Source organism: Mus caroli, chromosome 12 (assembly GCF_900094665.2).
Source record: "Mus caroli chromosome 12, CAROLI_EIJ_v1.1, whole genome shotgun sequence".
In the NCBI taxonomy this organism is placed as follows: Eukaryota; Metazoa; Chordata; class Mammalia; order Rodentia; family Muridae; genus Mus; species Mus caroli.
The window spans coordinates 87034879-87042579 of NC_034581.1; the positions used below are offsets into that span (position 1 = coordinate 87034879).

Sequence of the window (7701 nt, forward strand, 5' to 3'; positions counted from 1 at the left end):
TGTATTTTCTTCCTTCTGGGTATATAAATATGATTTTGTAGGTGAAAATTTATTGTAAAACAACCCTGGTTCCTGGCTTTATTCCTGTAGCAATAACACAATGCATAACTCCACTCTCCAAATAGGTGCTGGCACCTTGCAGATACTGTGTGTGTGTGTGTGTGTGTGTGTAGTGAACATTATTGATGATCTTCAAGAGAACAGGGCTTCCTAGCCCCATCCTGTTATTCTAGGTGTTTGGGATGGAAACTGTAAGAGAGATGTTCAATGTCGGGACTGATTTGGGTCAAAGACTTCTTAGCAGTTGAAGGCCTCTTTCTGTTCTCTTGTTTTTGCTGGGTGGGCTAGTCCAGGGCTTATTGCTCTTTGGAACTCATGTAGGCTATGTAGTCTACCACTGTAGACTATTGTTGCTGTAGCCATATTCATTATCATGCCAGGAAGTTAGCTTTACAAAGTTGTCACTGAGGGCAATACCAGCCCCAACAACAAAGGTGGAGGAGTGGGCATCACTGCTTAAGTCACAGGAGACAACCTGCTCCTCAGTGTAGGCAAGGATGCCCTTTAGTGGGTCCTCAGATGCCTGCTTTATTACCTTCTTAATGTCATCATACTTGGCAGGTTTCTCCAAGTGGCATGTCAGATCCATGACAGATACATTGTGGGTAGGGACATGAAAGCCCATGTCAGTGAGTTTCCTGTTCAGCTCTGAGATGATCTTATCCACAGCCTTGGTAGCACCAGTGGATGCAGGGGTGATGTTCTGAGCAGCCCCATGGCCATACTGCCACGGCTTTCCAAAGGGGTCATCTATAGTCTTCTTAGTGGTAGTGATGGCATAGACTGTGATCATGAGTCCTTTCATAATACTGAAGTGATCATGGATGATCTAGGAACTTAAGCAGTTGATGATACAGGAAGGATTGCTGATAATCTCGATTGAGTTGTCTTGTCTTCTCCATTCACACCCATCACAAATCTAGGGCATCAGAAGGAGGGATGGGGATGATAACCCTTTTGGACCCACCCTTCAAGTGAACCCTGGCCTTCTCCATGGTAGTGAAGACACCAGTAGACTTCACAACATGCTCAGCATTAGCATCACCCATTTGATGTTAGTGGGATCTCGCTCCTGGAAGATGATAATGGCCTTCCTGTTGACAAGCTTTCCATTCTCAGCCTTGACTGTGCTGTTGAACTTGCCATGGGTAGAGTCACACAGGAACATGTAGGCCATGTTAGATGAGGTCAATGAAAGGGTTGTTCATGGTGATAGTCACTGTCAGATAAGAATGCAGTCTGGTAACCAGGTACCTAATATGGCCAAATCCATTCACTCTGACCTTCACCACTGTGTCTAAAGGATGAGGGAAGATATGTCTGTCTCTGGAAATGGGAAGATCAGAGAGCCTCTTGAAGATACTTCTGACTTGTTTGATGTGCTCATTCTATGCAAACTTTTGTATTTTGCAATAGCTTTCTTTCTCTTCTACTTTCTTCTTTCTTTCATATCTTATGGGAGAAAAGGGCATGGAAAACCATTTTTGTCATTGTTTTTCTCTTTCACACCATTTCTTATTGAGAACTTAGGCTGAAATTGGTTAGAAAGAGCCAGGTAGCATTAGCAGTCACAGACAGGTCGGGAGGTAATGGATGTTGCTGGAATAACACATGGCTATCTTCCATAATCCCAGAATTTGGAAGGCAAGGTACCCAAATATCAAACTTCCATAGAGGTTGGTTCCTTGTGTTATCTCACTTGTCCCTCCCTCATCCCAATACTTTATTGTTTTCTTCTCCCTATTCATTATCTCTAAGCTGGTATATGTTTAATATGTGCAGTAGCCTCTGTCCTTAACTTTAAAATAACATTTAATTAAATTTAATTAAATATGTAGCAATAATGTTAATATTATCTACCTCTTTATTTTATTTTTTAATTATCTACCTCTTAATGAACCTTTTTCTAAAGTCTTTGCATGACTTTAATCACTATGCCCAATGACTGATAATTATCCTTTCCCTATTTTACAAATGAGAAAAACAAGATTGGGGGGGGTTAATAATTTAATGTGAGGAAGAATGAGGATTTGAACACATGCTTTTCTGAGTGAAAAGACTGTTTTCTATATTTTATCAAGCCTGCTGCCACTTAAACTTCTGTTCCTTTCTTGGCTTCTATGGTTACCATCAGGGTCCCTCATAGAAGCACAGTATTGTGTTGCATTTATCTTTTGAAGTTTTGTGTGTGTGTGTGTGTGTGTATGTGTGCATGTGTATATGTGTGTATGTGTGTGTGGTGTGCCCAAGGAGGCCAGAGGAAAACCTCAGGTGCCATTCTCAGGAACACTATCAACATACTTTATGACAGGGTCTGTCATTGACTTAAAGTTCATCGATTTAGTCTAGACTCATTGGAAAGATAGCTCAAGGAATCTTTCTCTGCCTTTCTAGTCCTGGAATTACAAGTGTGAGACACCATGCTTGGCATTTTTATGTTGGATCTGGGGATACCACTCATGTCCTTATACTTGCAAGGCAAGCATTTTTAATGACTGAGCCATCCCTTTGACCTGATCTAGCTTTGACAGTTAAGGTGGAATGGTACTTGGGTGCCTATGTGGCCAGAGTTTGCAAATCACAGCAAGAGATACTATGGTTAATTAAAGGCTTATTAGAAAAAATAAGACACGATTCCATTTCATCTATCTTATATACTATTATTGTTGGTGAGTCTGCCTTTCAGAAAAGAAAGCTTTCTCCCTAAATAAAAACTCCTAGACAGGTTCTTTTCATTTTCACTTCTAGGTGCTTACTAAAGTTTGCTTCTAATAGAAAAGGTTTTAGGTGTGAAGGGGTCTGAGATCAATAGCTCCAATGACAGCTTAAGCTTCTGTTTACTTCTAGGAGATAAAAAATACTGTAGGCTAAACAATGGAATGAATGTAGGCTAAACAATGGAGTCTCCACCAAATCTCTCTACTCAAAGGTCAGGAATTCCACCCCAACCCCCAATCCCCATGCAATGAAAGAGGAGGCAGAAAAAGTGTAAGAGCCAGAGGGACTGGAGGACACCAGGGGAACAATTTCCTCTAAATTAACTGACCAAAGCTCAAATCAACTCACAGAGAGTGAAGCAGCAAACAGAACCTGCATGAGACTCCACCAGGTCATCTGTATATATATATACTAGCTTTCAGTTTAGAAATTTCATGAGACTTTTGAATGTGTGAAGGAGTGGGTCTCTGATTCTTGTACCTTCTCTTGATCTCTCTTCCTTCTGTTGGGGTGCCTTGTCCAATTTTGATGTGATTTTTTTAAAAATAAATTTATCTCATGATATTTTATTTTGTTATGTTTTGTTATTATCTCTCAGAAGCCTTTCTTTTCTAATGAGAGCATAGGTCATGATGGCCACTGGTAGTGGTTGATAGGGAACAAAGCAAGTTAAGACGCCACTGTCAAGTTTCATTTTATTTCACAATCTGCCTGGAATTCTCCTACTTTGCTCTAGGGGTAAGAAGGCCAGGGCTAGCTTCCATGTTCCCTGGTCTATGTGGAAGTAGTGTTAATTAGGATAACAATGTGATCATGCCTGCCATGCTACATATTCATTTATTTTTAGAAAATATTGGAGATAGAAAACACTATCTACCTATCTATCTATCTATCTATCTATCTATCTATCTATCTATCTATCTATCTATCTATCTACAAATATAAATATAGAAATATACAAATATTTCTATGAGTACTCATAATAATTCTATGAAGCCTGTTATTTTTGTGTAAGAAAGTGGAATATTTATATATTCTTTTAGAAAAACACAAAGTATGCTTATCTGTAAACAATGATATAATTTAGAATTATAACACACAGTGAAAGCACACACAAATAATGAAACACATTTTTCAGTGTTTTCAATTCCTGGAATGTTACTCTCTGAGATTTAGGGAAACTAAATCAGTATTCCCAGATATTCCCAGTGTCTCCAAAATTATGATATTTAAATATACCTCTTAGACTCTTCACATGGTAATTTGCATTGCTAAAATTTTTATTTAAAGAATAAAATACACTAAGCTTCATAGTACTTACAAGGAACTGTATCCTATAGGAACATTCCAGAAAAACAATTTGAATTTCAGATCTCTTGTCTAGTAATGTAATAGCCCCTCACGGAATCACATGTGCCAGTAGTTATTTTGCATTGAAAGTATGCTAGAACTTGAAAGAACAGTTTAAAAAATTTAAAAGTATACTCTGTATGTAAACTCGGTTCACATATTATTATAATATTTTGTTAAAGTCATGCTCAAATAACTCAGAGTCAAAAGTTCTCAAACTTAAAATTTGATGCAGTGATGGTTGTATCTATAACAATGGTATTCTCTGCCCTTTAGAAGGAATGTGAGACCTTGATAGAAATAGCTAAGTGTTTAATGCTGCAAAGAGGGAAGAAAACAGTTTTTTTTTTTGGAAAAAACTATACTTAGCATAGTTGCAGATCATGGCAGCTTTGGAGGTAGATATTCAAAGATTGCAAAAGCAAGGGATCCCAGATTTACCTGTCCCGAAATAAAGAAATAGGAAGGATGCTTGGGATCACTGTCAAAGGAGAATCCACTCTAGCCAGGCGTGGTGATGCTGACCTCTAACCATAACTACTCCAAAAGTTCGCAAGTTCAAGACCAGCTTATGCTTCAGAGTGCTCCATCTTGAAGGATAAAGAGGGCTGGGGATGTATTTCAACAGAAAAGTATTTGCCGAGCACACATAAGGTCATAGATCCAACGCCCAGAACTGAAAAACAGTTGGGCAAGAAGAGGATAAGGAGAGTATTTCAAGAGCCCGCATTTTTGTAGTGTTTTAACCTTGAGGCCGTCGTGTTTGAAACCTCATTTCTTATGATTCTACTAAGGTTGCATGATGTCTTAGTTAGGATTTTATTGTACAACCACAGCAACTCTTATAAAGGAAAACATTTCATTGGGGCTGGCTTACAGTTCAGAGGTTTAGTTCATTATCACCATGGCAGGAAGCATGGCAGTGTGCAGGCAGACATGGTGCTGGAGAAGTAGCTGAGTGAGAGTTCTACATCTGGATCCCCAGGCAGCAGGAGTGACAGTGACACACTTAAGTCTCTGAGATCTCAAAGCACACCCTTAGTGACATACCTCTCCAATAAGGCTGGACCACCTAATAGTGCTACTCCCTATGGGCCTATGGGGGGCATTTTTATTCAAACCATCTTAACAAAAATGTTAGCTTTCTTTGAAATATTAGGGATTTTCTCCAGATGCATTCCATCTTCTCATTTGAAGTCATCATAGACCTAACTCATTAACTTACCTAAATTATTCTTTTAGAATCGAACACATTTGAAAGTAGCATACTATTTTATTTCTATGTGATCTTTAATTCAAATACTGGTTGTTCCAGGTGGAGTGGCTACTTTATTGTCTGTCTTTCTTTTTCATTATTTGACAATTTCATATGTATATGTATGTATATGTATTCATATATATACATTTCTAGTCTTCTGTAATCCTTTCCCCCTCTTTTATCTCTCTTCCTCTCATGCTCATACCCTTCTTTTCCCAAATAAGTCACCCTCTTACTGTCATGTCCTTTTGGTTTGTGTGTGTGTGTGTGTGTGTAAGTTTAATGAGGGCTGCTCTCATGAATGTGGTGGGAAATTTGTTTACAGGAAGCATAGGCTGCACTACTAAAGAAAATATCATATGTTTCCTTAATAGCCATTAACTGCCAATAGTTGTTCACGAGGCATGGGCTCATGAGGCCTTCCCATGTCCATGATGAAGTGTTGTTGGACCTTATCTTGTGCTGGTCTTTTGCAGGTGACCACAGATGCAATGAGTTTATGAGTGCCATTTCCATGTCATGTTCAGATGATGATGTTTTGCAACACTGCTTTTCATCTTCCAGCTTTCATGTTTTTGATGTCCGCTCTTCCATGACATTCCCTAAGCCTACATGTCCTTTTTATGGTTGATCACTTAATAGCCACTTATTCTTAGCACTTTGAACTTATGAGTGTCCTCATTAACTAACACTCTGTATATAAATAGATTGTTCTTGGGTGAAGACTCAGAGCATCAGTAGTCTATGCAGTTTAGCAATCCTGGAGTGGGGGTTGAGTAGGAAGAATAAGCCAGGAGGCTGTATTCTTCCATGTCTCTAATTCAGTTATGGTCTCCAGTTACTACAGCCTTCCTGTGTCTATAATATATAAGCTAAAGAAACTCCTTTTCCCAAGTAGGTTTGAGTCTATGTGTAAGGGTCTGAAAATTGCTGAAGGAAGACCCCAGACTCAGTTAGTATGCAAAGACAAAGAACGTTTATTCTGCAGAAACAACCTGTATGCAGGGGTCAACCATCTTTTGAAATGGTGACCCCAGCCAAAAGTGCTAAGGCCTTCTTATAGGGAACTGGGGGGAACTCTCTAGAAGGATTAGGTAATCTAAAATTTCTTTGGTGAGTGCTAGGGGGTCACAGGTGGTCAGTGGTCTGCATTCCTATGTCATGAGCATTTAACCATAGGATGACAGGGCTGCCCGGCACAGATGGCCCATTCTGAGATAAGATATTTCCCCACGATTGTGGTTATCCCAAGGGTATTCTTTGGGAGAGGGTTTTATGATCTTCTTCTGGATTTTATGGTCTGTCTTTGAAGCTGGTATCTTGTGGCCTTATTTCTAAATCAGGCCTGGTCCTTAAATGGAGACAAATGGGACTTATGTTGTCCTTTCAAGTGCTTTATCACAGCAACAGAAAAACAAACTAAAAACTCCCTATGTTTTAAAAATCAGTAAAATTTTAAATAAGTTCATTATATTGAGAAAATATCAAAGGCTCATATAGTCATAAAATTTCTCTTATCTCTCATTTTCTCCTGACTTATCTTTCAGAGATAACCAAGTTTAATGGTTTTCTACATTTAGGTCAGAATTATTTCATGTGTATGAAGGGCATCTGATCTATTTCTTTCCTGGTTAGTGGGAAAGGGATATACCCAGAGAAAAGATGATGCACATGATTCAGTTTCTTTGTAAGCATGTTAGATTGACCTTTGAGAAAATAGGCTAATGGTACGTGTTAACTAGTGTGTCCTTATCAATAGAATCCTCTAATATATTTGGATAGACTGGTATTAGGTTTAGTTATGATAAATAAAATGTAAGATTCATGGGTTTAAAAATTATGATTCTCAAAAGAGTGTAATATGAGCTATATGACTCAGGGATATAAACTGGAAGAGCTGTTGCTTAACTGAAACCCAACTTGCTGTGTGAGGAAAACTCTATGCTGTTATATGGGGTCCTGTGAACATCTTAAGGCTAAATGAGGAAGCAGAATAGTAGGAACACCACAATTTAATCTAGGCCAGAAGGTAGAAAACTAACACATACATATTTGTACATGAATAATACTTAATTTTTCATAATTTTAAAATCGGATTATAAGCCAAATTTCCAGAAGAATATAGGAAAGAAGGGGAGAAAGCAGAGTTAATAATTGAGTGAGTTCAAGTTTCTAGACAGATACCAGGTACCAAAGTTAAATCAAGATCAGGTTAATGATCTAAACAGTCCTATATCCCCTAAAGAAATAGAAGCAGTCATTAATAGTCTCCCAACCAAAAAAAGCCCAGGACCAGATGGGTTTAGTGCAGAGTT

The 7701-nt window shown here is 38.5% G+C and overlaps 1 pseudogene; it reads right to left on the minus strand.

The window, feature by feature from the left end:
- Positions 1-391: 391 nt before the first annotated feature.
- On the minus strand, positions 392-853 carry LOC110306571 (annotated as a pseudogene).
- Positions 854-7701: the final 6848 nt, after the last annotated feature.